Source organism: Phoca vitulina, unplaced genomic scaffold (genome assembly GCF_004348235.1).
Source record: "Phoca vitulina isolate PV1807 unplaced genomic scaffold, GSC_HSeal_1.0 scaffold21, whole genome shotgun sequence".
Lineage (NCBI taxonomy): Eukaryota > Metazoa > Chordata > Mammalia > Carnivora > Phocidae > Phoca > Phoca vitulina.
In genome coordinates, this window is record NW_022589724.1 from 30,561,953 (window position 1) to 30,580,524 (window position 18,572).

Sequence of the window (18,572 nt, forward strand, 5' to 3'; positions counted from 1 at the left end):
GGGATCATGACCTGAGCCGAAGGCAGACGCTTAACGACTGAGCCACCCAGGCGCCCCAGCACTGGCCTTTTCCTTTCCTGAGCTCAAACGAAGGTTTCCAGGTGATTTAAAATGAACCCCGAATCTAGCTGCATGTCCTCAGTCTCAGTGGGGGCAGATCAAGACCTCACATGCACGTGGGACAGGCCATCCCGAGCCTCGGGGACCAGCAGCCCGAATCTTCATGCCTTGGACTCCGTAGGCGCTAAAGGCAGTAATATATACGGACGAAGGAATGGATGGATGGATGGGTGATCGATCCGAACTGGGCTCACATATTAAGTGCCTCCTTGTGGCGGGCATGTTACAGGAGTCACTTTAGTTAAGGTGCAATCATGAGTAAACCGCAGAGAGCCGCAAACCAAGGCAAAATGGCAGGGATGAGGGTTCCAGTCCTAAGCCCACCACTGACTATTTGAGCCACTTTTCTCCAGGTCTCAGTTTCCTTAACTGTGGACTAAGGGAAACACAATACACAGGGGATGGCAAACGCACGGCGCACGTGCTGCCACAGCCCCGTGCTGCGCTCACGGCAGGCATCACTAATCAATCACAGCGCTCCTTCCCGCTAAAGCCACAGGCAGCCTCTGAAACTTTCTCTGTAGTGCTCGGAGCCGGCTCTGCCTGTCAGAAAGATCTGGCATGCAAGGAGAGACCTGAGTCCACCCCGAGAAACACACGCCTAGACCTGGCAGTCTCAAGAGTCCCTCTGGGCACTATCCACTGTCCCCGATCTGTAACATCAGGTCAAACGCTCCATGGTCACTGGGCAGGGAGAGGGTATGAACTTCAGCTGTTCCTGACCACAAAGGCTTGCAGGAATCAATCAGGGAAACTTAAAATCCTTAGTGGAAAAAATTTAGGGACCACCTGGTCCAAATTCTTCACTCGATAGGTGGGAAAGCTAAACCCAGCTAGGGAGTTGTCCGTGGTCTGCAAGGGCCGCCCAGGAACTTCCAGGCAGAATCCGTCCAGAGACAGAGGTGCCACCTGGCGCTCAAAGCTCTTGCTCTCGCTGGCAGATCTTCACTAACAGCAACGGCTGTGTATCTAGGCCTCTCCCAGGGTCATTTCATTTCATTCCCTCAAAACCCCCACGAGACACTTCTGCTGTTCCTCCCATTTTATGGAGGAGTAACTGAGGCCCGGGGGTTCATGGCAGACCAGGAGGGACCTGAGACAGATTTGGCTCGTGCATCCAGCTGTGGGGCCCAGCTCTCTGCCCCAGCTCTGCCCCAGCCCTGCCCCAGAAAGGGCGGCTCTGACGGAGGCCGACAGTGGCGGGCAGGATCAGGTGGGGCCAGCAAGCCCATGCAACCACGATGGTGGCTTTGGGGAGCTGGCTGGGTGGGCCAGCCACGGGCCACTCACCATCTGTGAATGCACGCTCACTCACCCCCCCGGCACGCCCTGCAGCTGGAGAGCAAGACCGGCCTCCTCCCCACCGCCAGACAGGGAAAAGGTGGAGCGAAGGTGTGTCATCTCACACAGACAAGCAGCAACACGTCTCCCCTCTGATCCTGGCGAGGCCATGAACCAAGACACACGTCTGCTGCCCACTGGTGTGAATCACCGCCCGAAGGTACAAGACTCCCTGAGGCCCAGACTCCCTGCCCAGGTCTCAGATGCCAACGCATTACAGACATCACAGGGCAGAGCAGGAAGGAGCCCTGGTCCCACGTGGAACCCTCGCCCTGTCTGCAAGACTCTGACTACAAGTCTCCTTTCCTTCTTCCTTGTAGCGGAGACGGCGAGCCAAGGGGGTCAGAAAGCAAGCATCTACACAGCCTGCTCGTTGAGCGGGTCCCCGTACCCCATCAGCCCACGCCACCTCTGCCCGTTAACACTGATCACGTCTGACCTGGGTACACGTGGTTCGGCTCCACCACAATGGTGTGGGGTCAGGACCACCATCCCCACTTCCCAGAGGAAACCGAGGCCCCGACAGACAGGGGACCTCACTTGCCATGACACAACCCCAGAGGCAGCCCCAGGACTGAAGCTGGCTGTCAGACTCAGCCCTTTCTAAGCACCTTCTGCATTCCCACCAAGGAGTGAAATGCCTCCCATCTTAAAGAGTTGCCAGAAACAAGGAATGGACTCTGGTCTTCCCTCACTGTCCTCAGAGTGCCTAGAACCAGTACTGGGGACACCCGAGCCTGGGATGTGGCAGTCCTCCGTGTAGAATCCCAAGGGATGCCAAGCCACAGCCCCCAAAGGCTGGGATCCACATGGCCTGGGCACTCACAAGTGTTTACTAGCCAACCTGCCAATCCCAGAGTCACAGCCCAGGAGCAGTGCTCGGAACACAAGACCCACCAGAACCTCCTTGAATGAGCTGATGCTGAAGTAAGCCTGAGTCCTGACCATGAGCCTGAATCCTGACCTGGAGACTGAGTCTTAACTGTGAGACTGGTCCCCTACCACAAGCCTAAGCCCTGACCATGGGCCTAACCCTGACCGTGAGCCTGAGTCCTGACTTTGAGCCTAAGCCCCTGACTATGAGCCTGAGTCCTGATCATGAGCCTGAGTCCTGACTATAAGCCTGAGTCCTGATCATGAGCCTGAGTCCTACTCATGAGCCTCAGTCCTAATCATGAGCCTCAGTCCTGAATGTGAGCCTGAGCCCCAACTGTGAGCCTAAGTCCTAAGCATAGCCTGAGTCCTGACTATGAGCCTAAGCCCTGACCACAGCCTGAGTCTTGACTGTGAGCCCAAGTCCTAATCCTGAGCCTGAGTCCTGACTGTGAGCCTGAGTCCTGATCATAAGCCTGAGTCCTGATCATGAGCCTGAGTCCTGACCACAGCCTGAGCCCTGACTATGAGCCTGAGTCCTAATTATGGGCCTGAGTCCTAATCATGAGCTTGAGTGTTGACCACAGCCTGAGTCCTGATCATGAGCCTGGCACTGGGTTCAGAAGTTACCCTCTTGTTACCTCACTCAATCCTCAACCATCCAAGGAAGTCTGTGTTACTGTGCCGCTTGTCAAAGGAGAAAACGGAGGATCAGAGTGGTCATGGGGACTGAGATGGTCAAGACCCTGGATGGCGAGATTTGCACTCAGTGTTCTTAACAGGGAAGCATCCAGAAAAACAGCCTCAGCCCCCCATGTGAGCCTCTCCCTGGAACCCCCTCCTGTAGCATTTCTGGCTCTGCCACTCTGGTCTGGGCCTTCACCATCTGCCAACCCCAGCCTGCTAATGGGGGAGAGGTGACAACAGCCATTGCCTGGGGAGGGGCCGGCGGCTTTCAGAACTGCTTCACTGCCTCCCCTGATTAATGGCCATTTTAACGGAAAGAGGAACAAAAATTCTCTCTCTCACACCACAACTATAATTTTTCAATGTACACACTTACTCTAAAGCGATGATTTAGTAACTCTGTTATTAAGTGCAAGTACAACCCAGCGCAGGAGTAAGGAGACCTTCTCCTCTGTCAGCTCACTCTCGCCAGCCCCTTGCTCGGGGGCCTGAGAGGCCGGGAGAGTCTCTGGCACCTGCATCCCCCGCCCCCCGGTACTTTCTCCCCAGCTGATAGCAAAGGAAGGTGTGGCTCTGCTCTCTGGCCCCTGCTCTTGGGTGTCCGGACACTCCCCGCGGCAATCAGGGACAGGGTCAGCACCGCAGAAGCCACCCACCTGGGTGCCGACCGCCTCAAGCAGTCACACACATGACAGGACAAGCTGCAAATCCAAGCATTTTCACAGTTGTGAAATGCCTGTGGGTGGGTGTTTCTGGAAAGATCTGACAGGGTTGAGCATTAGGAAGACTCTTCCAAGCCTGACAGATGCGGGTCCCTACCATCCCCAGCCAAGGAAGGGAAGGGGAGGGCAGCTCGGTCTGTGTCCTCACCTGTGAAGCCCCACATGGTGAGGAGACCACATGAAGCCACGCCGGCGGTGTCACCCCAACCTCGTTGTCATTCCGGCCCCTCCCGTGGCGGCAAGCCCCTACTTCCACCACCAATGTCTGTGGCTGCCGCTAGACAGAGGTCAACTTTTGCTATGGACTGAATGTCTGTGTCCCCCCAGATTCCTGCGTTGAAGCCCTAACCTCAGTGGGAGGGTATTAGGAGGTGGGGTGTTTGGGGGTGATCGGGACATAGGGGTGGGGCCCGCAAGGCCAGGATCAGTGCCCCTTGGGAAGAGACACAGAGGGCTGATCTCTCTCTCCCTGCCCCGTGAGCTCACAGCGAGAAGGCCGCCATTCACAAACCAGGAAGAGGGCCTCACGGAACCCAGCCCTCCTGGTACCTGCTCAGACGTCCAGGCTCCAGACACGTGAGAAATCATGTCTGCTGCTGCAGCGCCCGGCCTGGGCACGTCTGTCACAGCAGCAGCCCCCCGACCGACACAACCTCACAGAGGCAGGCCCTGCCCACCCTGCCCACCATCAGCCCTGGTAAAGTCCCCAGGAAGCCACACCTCGGGAGACTTCCCGCTGCCCGTAGCAGGAGCCCCCACCTGGGCCGAGGCCTTGGAGGTGGGGGCAGGTGGGGGGAGGGCCCCGTAGCAGGAGCCCCCACCTGGGCCGAGGCCTTGGAGGTGGGGGCAGGTGGGGGGAGGGCCCCGTAGCAGGAGCCCCCACCTGGACCAAGGCCTTGGAGGTGGGGGCAGGTGGGGGGAGGGCCCCGTATCAGGAGTCCCCACCTGGGTCAGCAGTCTCGGAGGTGGGGGCAGGTGGGGGAAGGGTTGAGGGTGGCAGCTGACTGCTGGGTGTGGACCCCTCACCTTCCTCCTCTTGCATCATGGGAATTCAGCCTCTGACGCCCTGCAGGAGGGAGCAGGGTAGGGGGTCTCCCCGCTGCCCCGAAGCCAGGTGCATGCCCGCCCCATCTCAGGGTAGCCTGTGGCCCGGCCTTCCAGAGGGTGTAGAGCACCAGCCTGACGTCACTAAACCCAGCTCTGCGCCCAGCTGCAGACTACCCCCCAAATCTTGGCAATGCCCTGAGCTCTCGCGGTCCCAGGCCCTGACATGGGGATGAGTGCCCTGATGAAGGATTCAGATTTCCTCCCCTATGTGTTCAGTAACATTCGGTGAGCAGCTAGGTCCCACGTACTAGGGACGAGAGGCCAGAGGTGCCTTCCAGAGCTCACAGGACGCACTGTGTGCTCAACGCTCTAGGGCAAAGGGCAGATGAGCCAAGGGACAGAGGGCTTAACTGATCGGAGGCATCAGGGAAGGCTCCCTGGAGGAGGTGTCGCTCAACCTGAGGGATGAATGGGGGTCAGCCGGATGACAGGCTAGTGTGTGTCAGAGAGCCGGCACACGCATATTGGCTCACCATAAATGAGGGCCACCTTCCCACAACACGGCCTCGGGGGTGGCCCCAGGGTCCTGCCGTGGCCCTCAGCACCTGACCCTGCAGAGCATGCTCTCCTTTCTGAAGCCGTATCGGCCCAAAAACCCCATTGCCCTGTGTCTGGACGCCCGATTTGTGCGATGCCAGCCCTGACCAGGAAAAAATCTAAAGCGATTTTTTTTTCTCCTGTGCACCGCATTTCCAGAAACAGATAGAAAACAACTACAACAAAGCTCCAGACTGCTTCTGAGAAAAGGGGTTCCTCTTGATTCCAGCTTAATCCTGGCCCATCAAGGGACTTCCCACACCTGTCACCTCATGGGTTTTTTCCTATCTAAGGGTAGGGTTCAAAGGTGCCTTTTGCCCAGAGCAAATCCTCTGCGACCACGGAGAGAGCGTGCGTAAGAAGCGAGCCGGCCCGAGGCAGAGAAGAAAGCCGAGTGACGAGGCCCGGGAGGACGGCCGGGTGCAGACCCCCCCTGCTGCCTGCACTGCGGGGCTCTGGCCACTCCCCCCACCTGACCAGGCACCAGGGCCCAGAGTGACCGAGCCCGGCTCTGAACCAGGCCACCAGCTAGTCCCATCCATGGCGCAGCTGCAAGAATTACTCCCATCAAACCACCTCGGAGATGCTGGGCTCCAGAACACGGTGGGACAGAAGCTTCCGCAGGCCCAAACGTCCCTGCCTACAGCTGGGCTGCCTGCTGGGTCTCCCTGCACCTGCGAGGCTCCTCCCGATGGGAAGGGAACCTGCCAGCAGGACCCACCAACTCAGCGGCTCTGGGAAACACAGCCCGGGGGACACGGTTCTCTGCACCAGGCTCTGTGGATTCATGTCGCAGCTCGAGCCTCTAAACACTCTTGAAATTCTCCTTCAACGGTTTTCCCCTGGAGGCTCCAGCAGAGGCAGCAGGTGGAGGTGAGAGACCGCAGGACCCACAGCTGGGAGCAGGACGAGGGGAGAAAGCAGGAACAGACCCGCAGCCAGGGGAGCCCCGGCCATCCTCACACGGCCCCTCGAGGATGAGCCCATGGGGCGGGGGTAGATGTGGCCAGGCTTGGATTGCACAGGACCAGCTAAGGGGCCTGGATTTCACCCTGGAGGTCATGGGAAGGCAAGAAAGGTCACGAGGGAGGCACAGGATGGATGCAGCATGGAAGAGAGATGCAGGGCAAGACGAGCCTTGGGCACCCCGCCACGAGGACCACCCATGCACCCTGCACCTCCCACTCAGCCCACGAGTACGGACTCCCCAAGGGCTAACACCCTGTCTGCTCCGTCTTCAGAACCCCCAAGGGCAGCCCTGTCGTGCCTAGCACAAAGGACGAGTCACCTGAATATACCGCTGCTACAATCCGTAGCAGGTCGGAGGGTCCCCAAAACTCACGTCCTTCCCAATACCTCAGGCGGTGGCCTTACTTGCAGAAAGGACTGTTGCAGATACAATGAGTTAAGATGAAGTCATTCTGGAGTAGGGTGAGCCCTTAATCCAACGTGATGGGTGTCCTCATGAGAAGAGACACAGGAGCCCCGGGGAGAGGTGAAGAAGCCACGCGGCAGAGGCGGCGATCGGAGCAAGGGACGCAGCCACAGCCAGGAGCACCCGAAGCTGCCAGGAGCTGGGCGGGCCAGGAAGGAGCCTCCCTGAGCCTGCAGAGGGAGCGCGTCCTGGGACACTCGGAGTTCGGACTTCTGGCCCCAGAACCGGGAGAGAACGGATTTCTGTTGCAAGCCCCCCATGTGGTGCTGGTATCAGCGGTCCCGGGGACACTGGGGCAAGGCTGAGAGTCACAAGCACCGGAGCCAGGGTGGAGGGTGCTCAGCCCTTCGGCACCAACGGCCACCCAAATGTGCAGGGGTCAGAATGCCATGAGGATCGGCGCCTGGTGACGCAGTCAGTCAAGCCTCCAACTCTTGATTTCAGCTCAGGTCATGATCTCAGGGTCGTGAGATCGAGCCCCACGTTGGGTTCTGCATTCAGCGCGGAGTCTACTTGTCCCTCTCCCTCTGTTCCTCCCCACCCCCGCTCTCTCTCTCTCTCTCAAATAAATAAATCGAATCTTAAAAGAAAAAAGAATGTCACAAGGTGACATTCGGGGACCCTGGGACCCCCCACCACCCCCCGCCGCAGGAGAGGGCAGTCAGTCGCCAAGGCAGGGCTCCCACAGAGATGACAGTCAAGGCCCAGACAGACAAGGACAGCTCTGCCCATGAACGAAGTGGGACAGCACATCACAACGACCCGGAGCATCAGTTCGGCTTTTCCTGGAGGCCCCCGGCACCCCAGGTTCGAGCAGCGTCCCCACACCCAGCCCATGCTGCGCCTGGCCCCACAGTAACCCCCCTTCCCTGGGAACATCTCCCTCAGCAGCATCCCCGGGCCCCCTCCCCTCCGCTCTCTGCAGATCCTTCCCCGAGTCGTACGGAGGGACGGGCCCTGAGCCGGCAAATGCCTGGACATCCCTGCACAACACCCCTCAAGCAGATGGACCCTTTATCATCTGCTCATTTTATGCTCCCCTCGTGATCTGAAACAAGTCTTGGTAATTAATAATGCTGCTCTGTGCAAAGTCAATGGCTAGCAGGACCCAGAGACATCACACAGGGAGACGGCAGGCCCCTGTCCAGGCGGGCAGCTGAGGTGTAGGCTAACGGGTGTGAGCAACATGAAGGGGGAGAGAGAACAGCAGAGTCAACTCGGGGGAGCACACAGCCAGCTGTGGACCAGCTGCAGAAGTTCAGGCACTTACAAAGTAATAGGAACATACTGGAACAATGTGGCGACAAGAGCGACCCGCTCAGCTGATGGCCGGCCATCCCCAGCCAAAGCAGGTGGGCTGCCAGGCAGGAGGCAAGCTGGGGCTCAGTCGGAGCAGTCCATCGGGGCACAGGCTGCCGCTGGGTAGTGAGCACCCCACCACCCAGAGGTATGTAATACATTGGTGCTGGCATTGTACAGGTGATCAGATGGGAAGACTTCCCAGGTCAGTGCTCATCTGAAGGTCAAGTGCACCCCAAACCCTCACCTGAGGCCCACAGACCACTGACAACTTGGCTTAAATTGATTCTGGCAGCTGTGGTGGACGAGGAGAGAGACGTCAAAATGAATGGTAAGCTTTCAGGACACTAGCGACCACACGCATACACACGCACGCACGCACACGCATGCGCACGCACGCACACACGCACACACATGCACACGCATGCATGCACGCACGCACACGCATGCACACACACGCACGCGCACAACGGCAGCAGGGGAGTTACGTGCACAAGTGAGCACTCGCGGGTTACACGCCCCTCTGTGCACCTGCTTTGCACTCCCCTGCACACATGCTGTCACGCTCCCTCCGCCGGGAGTGCCCTCCCTGCTCCCCCCGCCCAGCCTCAGCTTCCTCCAAAGTGCCCCCCGAAGCTCACGCATCCTGTTGCACTTTCCGCCCTCCCTGGGGTCCCCCCACAGCGCTCTGTGGACTGACTCGCGCAGCCACCACCCTGTGGGGTGCGGTGGGAATGCTGGGGCGCTCGACAGATGCGGGCCATGTCTGTCTCTCAACCCCAAGCTGGTTACCTGGGGGGGGGGGGGGGTACCTACTGAAAATTCACCAAGCTGGCCACTTACGACAAATGCCTTTTCCCATGAAAGTGGAATGCTTCAAAAGAAATTTATGTTTAAAAAAAAAATAAAACCCTCCAGCTTTAAATCTAGAAACGCCACCGACGTTTAATTGGCTTTATTCATTGGAAAACATACAGCTCTGGGGCTTCCGATGAACCGATGCTCAGTGAGGGGACGGAACTGCCCATTGACTGGGCGGGTGGGTCGCTCAGGGCCCCCCAGGCCTGCCGGCAGGGTGCACCTCACCTCCCCATCCCAGTCCAGCCGAAGCAGCACGAGGGTGACTGCATGGTGGGGAGGGGGCGGGGGGTCCACAGCACCCCGATTCCCACAACTGCAGGGACTCCACTTCTTCCAGAAGGGGCCTTGTCCACGTCAGGTCCATCGACTGCCCGAGGGGCCCTGGATGACAGGCAGAGGCAGGGTGATTCAGGTTCTTCCAGAGGCTTCTCCGCAGAGGCTGGGAAGACACAGCCATTCGCATCCACGTGACAATTTCTCCTGCGCCGGGAGCACAGGCAGCTGGGAGCGGCCCAGCCACGGGAAACGCATGCGGTCCCAGCCGGTCCAGCAGCAGCGGGAGTACCCGTGCTGCCCACCCCTGCTTCTCCCCTGCTTCCCCCTGCACATCAGGCCTCCCTGTCACATCGATGAGCAGCCATGGCCTAGCAAGTGGGGGTAGCTCAGAGCTCTTCAATTCCCCCAAACAAGTCTGGATTCAAGGGCACCAACTCTCCAGCGACCCGGCGACAGCCAGCACCACCCGCGAGCCCACCGTGAGCTCCACGGTGTCCCGCAAAATCATACAGCACGAAGAGCATGGGATGACCTCTCCCAGTGCCCGTAAGCACCGTGCCCGGTCACTCATCCCAAGGGTGCAGGTCAGATGTGACCCAGGACGGCCCTCCTCCTGAGGCATGGCCCTTGAGCCACATGAGACCTTGCCCTGTGTCTCCTCCCCGCCCCATCCCCCACAGCCATCCGACGGCTGAGAAATGAAAGGCCTTCGTGAGCCATCACCCTGTGATTCTCAGGAGCCCCGAGGTACAAGCAAGCACGGGCCCCACGCTGCCCCGACCGCACACGGCACAGGGACCCAGCACAAGGCGCTGACCTGCTGCTTTCTGTCCAGCCTCTGATGAGCTGTCATGAATTTCTAGTCACCTCAAGTGAAGTTAAAGATGCTCTGTACCTTGCTGGACTCACTCGATGTCCAAGCCACCACCCACCTGCCCAGGCAGGCGCTGTGATGGGCCCTCACACAGACGGCAGAACCGTGAGAACCAGCTCACTCCCCCCAGAGTTGCCGTGCTAACAAGGCCACGTGGGCCCGGGACCCTGGCCTGCATCCTGTTTTCCTGCTGCCTGGCACGGAGGCTCCCCTTCCCAGGCTGGGCTCTCAGACCCCGGCGGAGGCAGCGGCCCCTGGGCCCACGCTTGACCCAGCAGGAGATGCCAGGTCGGCTGGATGAACAGACGAGCCAGCGTTGTGCTAGGAGTCCTACCAGGCCCAGAACTATCTGCACAGGCCGCCCATCTCCAAGTCCCTGTGTCCCAGCACCAACCTTGACCAGAAGGGGGAATCTCGAGGAATACACACATGGTGGGGCTCCCTGCTAATCCCCCCGAGCCTCCCACGGAGAGGGCACCGCTAGCCCCATTAGCACGGCCGAGTCAGATTCAGAGAGGCTAGTAAACGGCTCCGCGGTCACCCCACTAGAAAGCAGCAGATCCGGGACTCAAAGCCTGGTCTGTCTGAGCTCTGGCCAGGGCCCAGCTCAGGTCTTACTGTGGCCAAGGGGCAGCCCCAGATGCGAAGACCCTGCGCCACGTCCTCTCTCCCCTCTGTGCCTGGGCCCGGTGTTGGGGTCTGCGAGGGCCGAGGGCCGGTGGGTACAGACAAGGGAACTGGACATTGTGGGAAGCAAGGAGGAGCCGCTAGGCTCCTAGGGGAGCTGCGGACACAGTATATCCCCCTTGGAAAAGTTAATCCTCTGCTGGCAACACTGGTCTAGGGCCTGGTGGATCCATCAGCAGCTTTTAGTCACCCAGAGATGAATTCTCCAAGTCTGTTTTCATGCAAATACTCCAGGAAATCCGTTGGGATCTCTGAGCCACCTGGCTTGGGGCAAGGGGCAATGCGATGGTGTGGTCAGGATTCTAAAAATACGGGCGCCTGGGTGGCTCAGTTGGTTAAGCGACTGCCTTCGGCTCAGGTCGTGATCCTGGAGTCCCGGGATCGAGTCCCGCATCGGGCTCCCTGCTCAGCGGGGAGTCTGCTTCTCCCTCTGACCCTCCCTGCTCTCATGCTCTCTCTCTCTCATTCTCTCTCTCAAATAAATAAATAAAAAATCTTTAAAAAAAAAAAAAAAAAAAAGGATTCTAAAAATGCAGAGGCCAGTTTAGGGGCCCGGCCTGCCCTGCAGACCCGTCATACAGAGGATGGGCTCTGGTGGGGATGGGGGAGAGGGGGGGACACGGATGGTGGGTGCTGAGGACCCTGAGGCCCATTTTCCTCCTCCCCAGCGCCTGGAGGTGGGGCTGCTCAACCAAGAGGGGGTTTCTGGGGCTCAGGCCCACTCAGAGGAGAGAGCCAGCAGGTAACCTCCTGGCAGGGGCCAAGGACAGCAGGGCCAGCATTGAAGTCACGCCCTCCTTCGGGGTGGGGGCGGGGTAGGGCCCATCTGCCAGGCCCATTCTTCTGGAAGTGACCTCTCCGCCCCACAGAGCCCTCAGGGATTCCCTGCAGAGACTAATTGCCTGGAAGCATAAATAACACGCCCCAGGGACAGCGTGGGGGCGGGGCAGTGAGGCCCCCACAGGCACCCTGAATGGGGAACAAAGCAGGCCTCAGCTGCTCTCAGCCCACCCACCCACCGTTCCCAGGAAGGGGGTGCCCGGAAGGAAACCAGGATTACAGACATGGAGACATCTGGGCCCAGGGAGCTCTCTGGGTCCTATGAACACACCTCTCTAAAAACAGCAAGTGCCAGCTAGCAGTCCCCTGCCCCACTAGACCCCAGCCCCCTGCCCCACTAGGCCCCCCTGCCAGCCCCCAAACACACATACAGGCCCCACACGCATCCCAGGAGGTGCCACGGGAGCCCACCCCCTGTTGTGAAGCCCGTAGTGCCTCCTGAGGGAGGAGCATAGGCAGCGGCCCGTCTTCACTCCCCCATCAAGTCCCCAGGAGCCCCAGGGAGGGGAAAGCCCCCCCCAAAAGATGAGAGAACCGAGGCTGGAGGTCATCCCGGGTGTGGGGGCAACAGAGCATCCAAGCCATCCCGGGGCCACCCCGCTTCCCACCCAGGACAGGCCCCAGACGCAGGCTGGAGGGTAGGCTGCCATCTGACCAGCCTCCTGCCACCTGGCCCTGGAGCAAACCCATGGGACCCTCAGAAGCAGAGCATGAACAACGCACCCCTTGCACCAATTATTCTATTATCTGATGATTCAGATAAGGAAGGTCCTGGAAACAGCCCCAGAGGGAGCATGGCCACACCTGAGCTCAGGTCCCAGGTGTGCCGCCTGCAGGCTGCTCACCCTCTCTGTGCATCTGGGTCTCCCCTGAGACAGGATGAGCACATCCTGGGGTGCCTGTTGTGGGGTCCCAGGGGACACCCTGGATGTCCGAGCGGGGTCCTCACACCCCACAACCCCTCAGGCGATGTCAGGTGCCCTGGCTGGGCTCCATCATCAGCGTGGCCAGCGGCCCCGACCCCGAGGTCTCCTCCTGCCCATCGATCTTCTATCCCAACCCACACCTGCTCCCAGGCTCTAACTCCCCACCGCCCGGGCTGTATTCAGAGTTGAGCCCGGTTCTGTGCCGAGGTCCCTTTCCGCTATTTCAGTAGTCCCGAGATACCTGTTCTCACCACCGTAACTACTGTCCGGGTCTGGTTCTTCTCGGAGGGCAGTGATGGGTGCACGACGTGAACGCGCACTGCAGCGCGGTGGGAAGGTGACCGTCACGTCACGCGTCTTTACAGAGAGCCTCCGCCACCGTGAGCGAACACATACCACAGCCCCTTCCAGCGCACCGGCTCCTGAACAAAGGCCAGGGACACGCTGTGCCTCTTTCCCAACAGGCCTGGGGGCCCAGGGGCAAGCATCGGGGTCGCCCGGAGGGGCCTCTGAAGAAACCACTGTGACCCTCTGCGAGACTGGGGGGGGGGCGGCAGGCCTCCCCGGCGTTCACGCCTCGCGTCCCAGGCTCACTGCAGCAAGACGAGACCAGCGTCCTCCAAAGTGTCAACGCTGAACAAACCTGGATTTTACCCCAATTAGTATCATGAGCCTGAGCTAATTGATTCGTTCCAAAGGGCGCCATCCCATCAGCTGGCCTCAAGACACTTAACATCTGATTTCCAGATCCAGAGAGGCTGCCATGAGCAAGATTAATTGTAGACACGCACCATTTAATCCCCCACCCTCCCCACAGAAACAAAGGTGACAGCTCTCCCAAAGAAAGGATGCGGGGCCCTGGCGAGATGGTGAGTCACTCAGGAAGGAGACCATCGCTGGCATTTAGACGCAGGGCCACCTGAGGAAGTCCCCGCCAGCACCATGCAGGGGTCAGGCCTGAGAGCCACAGTCCCCAGGAGAAATCTCACCTCTGACCTTCCCACAGTGCGGTCGTGGGGGGACCAGGACTCTGGGCTTGAGGGGGAGTACTCATCACCCATACTCTGCCCTCGATTTGGGAAGTCAAGGCCCAGAGAGGAAAGGGCTTAGACCAGGGGCCAGAAAAGCCTGGAATGGATGCCTTGGGATCCCCGACAGGTCACCTCCCACCGCGTGGCCTCAGTTATTCATCCAGAAAATGAGAAAGAAACTACAGCCCCCACACCAACGGGCGCAATGAGGATCCGGGAGTCGGACGCCCAGAGCCGTCCCTGAGGCATGGAAACACAGATGTTTGTTTCTAAGACATTTCATCTGGAAAAACGTTAGTTTCTTCTTTCTTCTCTGCCCCCATTAAACCTCATCAGGCTTTGCAAACATGACGGTGCTTTATTACGGCTTCCAGTGTTAATATTGATACAAGGCCGGGGACCCCGCAGCTTCGCAGCCTCCGCCAAAGAAGGCGGGCTGGAATATTTAGTATTGTCCATGAATAATACATGACCCGGAGGGGCCACTCCTGGGATGACCCCACGAATTATCATCTCTGCAGTGGAGGGAGCTGCTCGCCTGGTGGGGGGAGCACGCTGCAGCTAACGTGGGGCCGTGCATACACAGAGCTCTGTGCGCAGGCTGAGGCTTTAGGGGATGAAACAGGGCGTAATGGTTCCGCGGAGCCAGGCAGGCCCATCCTCGAAGCTAGTTTCGCACGGCCACACAGGGCGCATCATACCATCTCAAGAAGTAATACAGGCAACAAGCCCAGCAGTGTGAACACACAGTGGTGAAAAACCCAAGAGAGGGCGGGAACAGGAGCCCAACTGTCCCTACCTGTGGCAGAGACACTGGCCATCACTGGCCCCCGGTTCCCTTCTCCCTCTTCCATGGAAGACAAGCTCCAGGCGGGCACAGGGCTGCCTGGGTAAAGACCCCACCTCCCGTCCCCACCACAGCTAGATGCGGCCTCGTCACTGCGGTCTCCACAGCACGTAAGAACACACGGCTGTGAGGCAGGCCCCTGCTCTTTCAGCAAAAACCCTGCCTCTCCCTTTTCCTTCCCTGATGCACAGGATGGAATGTAGATGCAACGGCAGAGGTTGAGCAAACATGCTGCACCACGAGGGGGAGGCCACATGCAGGGCACGGGGCGGCAGAGCAAGGGGATGCCAGGAGCCTGGGCTTTTGTACAGAGAGAGGGACAGCGTCCGGCCTGTTCAGCCACTTTCACAGGGTCTCCTGTTTTGGTGGCTTCACCCTTCCCGCCGCCAGCCACTCATCCTCTCCAGCCAGCAAGGACCAGTCAGTCATCTTTTATACCCAATGTACAAAAATATTCAGATCTCCTAATATCCATTTCGACGTTTTCTGATCTAAAGAGGGTAAGTTCACTGGCAAGATGAAGGGACCCCAGCAGGACCCAAGGCCATCCTTCCAAGGGGGTACCCCGAGACCGCCAGCCAGCTCCTGGGAGGTCTGGACTCACCCAACCCACTCCCCAAGGCTTCCCCAGGGATCGCTGTTCCCATGAGCTCAGCCTAGGTGGCCCAGAGGGCCAAAAAAGACTACTTGTCTTATTATCAATAGAGAACATTCCGGACGCAGTGCCCATACCCCACACCAGGACTGGGCCTCTGAGGGACCAGGAACCACAGCAGAAGCAAAACAAAGAGGCAGGGGGAGGCACATGTGATCTTAAGAAGGGGGGCCATGGTAGGAGTTGGTCCTACCCCACCACTCAGTGCCTGGGGCTGGCAGCAGGGTAACAAAGGGAGGACCGGCATGAAGGCAGAGCAGGGGAGCTAGGGGTGGTGGTGCTGAGGAGAAAGAGTGGGATGCAGGGGAGGATGCAGGGGTGGGGTGGAGGGGAAGGATGCCGGGGAGAGAGGGAGGGCAGGGAAGAAGACAGGAGACCCTGTGGGAGGGCCCAGCTAGGAGCCTGCCCAGGTAGGGAGGGGAAAGGCTGTCCCAGGGTGAGTCTGTGGGGCCATGCAGTTGGATTCAAGGCCATCCTGGCTCAGGAGCAGAGGCAAGTGGTCTGAGAGCTGGAGAGTGTCCTCTGAACACAAACAGGCCTCTGTTTATTTTGGAAACGTGGAAGAGGCTGGGGCAGGGAGGAGACGCGGACACCCTGTAGAAAAAGCTCACGATGCAGTCTGTAAACACACACCCGCGTGAGGATTAAGTCACTTGCCCAAGGTCACTCGGTGAATTGGCCCTGCGGTCCCCAAAAGTCAGCCTGGGACTGTCCTTGATTCCCAGTGATTCCCGCTGCCTGACGCAGGGCCGGGCCAAAGGGCAGTGGACATTGGTCCCAGGTCTCCAGCCCTGTATTAGGCATCAGGGCAGAGGGTGGCTGCCTCAGGGACAGAAGACAGGAGCCCAGGACCACGGCACAGGCTGGACCGAGGGGAGGAAGCCTCAGTGGGGTGACACAGGACCGGGGCTCAGGGGCCACCAGGATGTGGACCCCGGGGCCGGGCTCAGCTTCAGCCCTTGAAAAACACTTCTAGGCTCTTCTAAGGAAGAAAGGAAAGAAGCACAGCCGTACCCAGCTGGTCGGTGGCCACATTTCAGCATGGCCACCCAGCCCAGCCAGAGCTATGACCGGCACGGTGCTGGACACAGCCTTCCAACGAGCCGCCAGCCCGGCCCTCCCTTGCCACCAAGGCTGCGATGTCCTGACGCCGTAGGGGCAGCAGCTGTGGTAGGAACTGTGGCAGTGTTAGGGGTGGTGGCCGTGGCCGTGGGGCCAACAGAACAGCAGTGGTGGAGGTGGTGGTGCTGTGGTGGTGGTTGTGGCAGCGGTAGGAATAGCAATGGTGGTCATAGTGGCGGTGGGAGAAACAGTGGCAGCGGGAGTAACAGTGGCGGTGGGAGTAGCACTGCAATGGGAGTGACGGTGGTGGGAGTAACAGTGGCAGTGGGAGTAACACTGGGTGGGAGTAGCTGGCGGTGGGAGTAACACTGTGTCAGGAGTAACAGTGGCGGCGGGAGTAACAATGGCAGCGGGAGTAGCACTGCAGTGGGAGTGACGGTGGTGGGAGTAACAGTGGCGGCGGGAGTAACAGTGGTGGCGGGAGTAACACTGCGGCGGGAGCAACAGTGGCGGCAGGAGTAACACTGCAGCGGGAGTAACACGGCAGTGGGAGTAACACTGTGGTGGGAGTAACACGGTGGCGGGAGTAACAGTGGCAGTGGGAGTAACACTGCGGCGGGAGTAACAGTGGATGGGAGTAGCTGACAGTCGGAGTAACAGTGGTGGCGGGAGTAACACTGCGGCGGGAGTAACAGTGGCGGCGGGAGTAACACTGCGGCGGGAGTAACACTGTGGCAGGAGTAACACTGCGGTGGGAGTAACACGGTGGCGGGAGTAACAGTGGCGGTGGGAGTAACACTGCAGCGGGAGTAATGGTGGGCTCCGCGGGGCTTCGGGCTAGGACTTCGGGCCGGGACGGAACTGGGGTGGCGTTTAGAATCCATCCCAGGCCCCTCGGATTCCACTGCCCACCAGGATTCTGGAAAGCTGGGCAGCTGTAGAGCCCAGAGCTCATCTCACCAGATGCCCCGTTTTATCATTCCCACCCCACTCGATGGGGAGCCGCAGCCTGTAGAGTTTAAAGCCCCCGGGGGGAAACACGGGACTGCAGAGGTGACGTGGCCCGAGGGACGCTGCTGACAGCACCAGCTCCAGCCAGGCCTGGGCCTGCTGTAACTGACCCATGCAGGACACCGAAGCGGCCGGCAGAAAGCCGTGGGACGGCAGTGCCCTGCCAAGGCAGGAAGTGCTTTATACCCTCTGAGCCCAGAGGAGAGGCCCCCCCAACGCCGCTGGGGCCTCCCCAGGCAGCTCTTCCCAAAGTGGCCGTTGGAGGAACCTGTGCTGCGGGAGGCCTTCCAGGATGGCACACCCGCGAGGTCTCCCTCTGTCCAGCAAGGCAAGAAGGACAATCCACCTGAGGCCAACCAAGTTCACAAGCAGGGAGAGAGCGCGGGGAAGGCCACAGCCCTGGCAGGGTGGGGCCGGGAGGGGAAAAGAGGGCCACCCTTACCCCACCGCCTCCGAGCAGATTCTGAACTCCAGGGCCTCTCGCTGGAACACAGCACACTCCGGAGGCCCCAGACCCTGGCCCCAGGGAGAGAAGGAGTTCACGATCTGGGGCCCCAGAGGAGGACCGGCACCTGACGCCCATCTGGGCCTGCAGGATAGCCGTACTGCCAGGTACGGCCACGGCCCCGAGCACGGCCCCGAGCATGGCCCCGAGCACGGCCCCACAAAGCGGCGGCACCGGCCCCTGGGGCGGAGTATCGAAGACCCCGTGGTCAGAACCAAAAAGCAATGCCCCACGTCAGTGGAGAGAATGGGGGTCAGGGAAGGAGGGGCAGGGGGCCCAAGTTCTGGAGATGGCATGGGGGGTGTCGAGAGAGAGGAGGGGAGCACAAAAGAGAAGTAACAACAGTGTGAAAACCATCAGGGAAGGGAGGAGGGCAGGTGCTGATCTTTGAGAGCAAAAACCAGAGGTTTAAAGTCAATAAATCAAGAGCTAGAGTGATAAGCATGTCATGAGAGAGCCACAAAGGTGACCGAAGGAGAATGGAAGAGAGTTAAAAGTGCAGCCCCGGGGGAGGTGGGGGCTGCTGCTGGTGGCAGGGGCTGGGGGCAGGGGCCGAGCCTCTCCTTCCAACGCTTCCTGTGCAACTTGACTGTTTTCCTGCCACGTGCACATATAATTATTTCGGCAAAAATACCAACATAAATAAAAAGGACACGATGAACCCAAACATCCATCCGTGAGTGAACAGAGACACAGAATGTGGCCAAAGCACACAGGGGAACGCTAGCTGGCCACAAAGAGGAGAGAAGCACCAGCACGTGACCACGGGGATGAACCTCGAACATGTCACACTGAGTGACAGAAGCCAGACCCGAAAGGCCATACATTGTGTGATCCATATTTCTGCGCCGTCCAGAAGAGGCAAGTCCCAGACCC

General features: G+C 59.5%; 1 protein-coding gene across 9 annotated transcripts in view; it reads right to left on the reverse strand.

Annotated features, from left to right (window-relative positions):
* Positions 1-18,572, reverse strand: part of VAV2 (vav guanine nucleotide exchange factor 2) — a 165,850-nt gene that overhangs the window by 82,605 nt on the left and 64,673 nt on the right. The gene's annotated exons all lie outside the window — the stretch shown is intronic.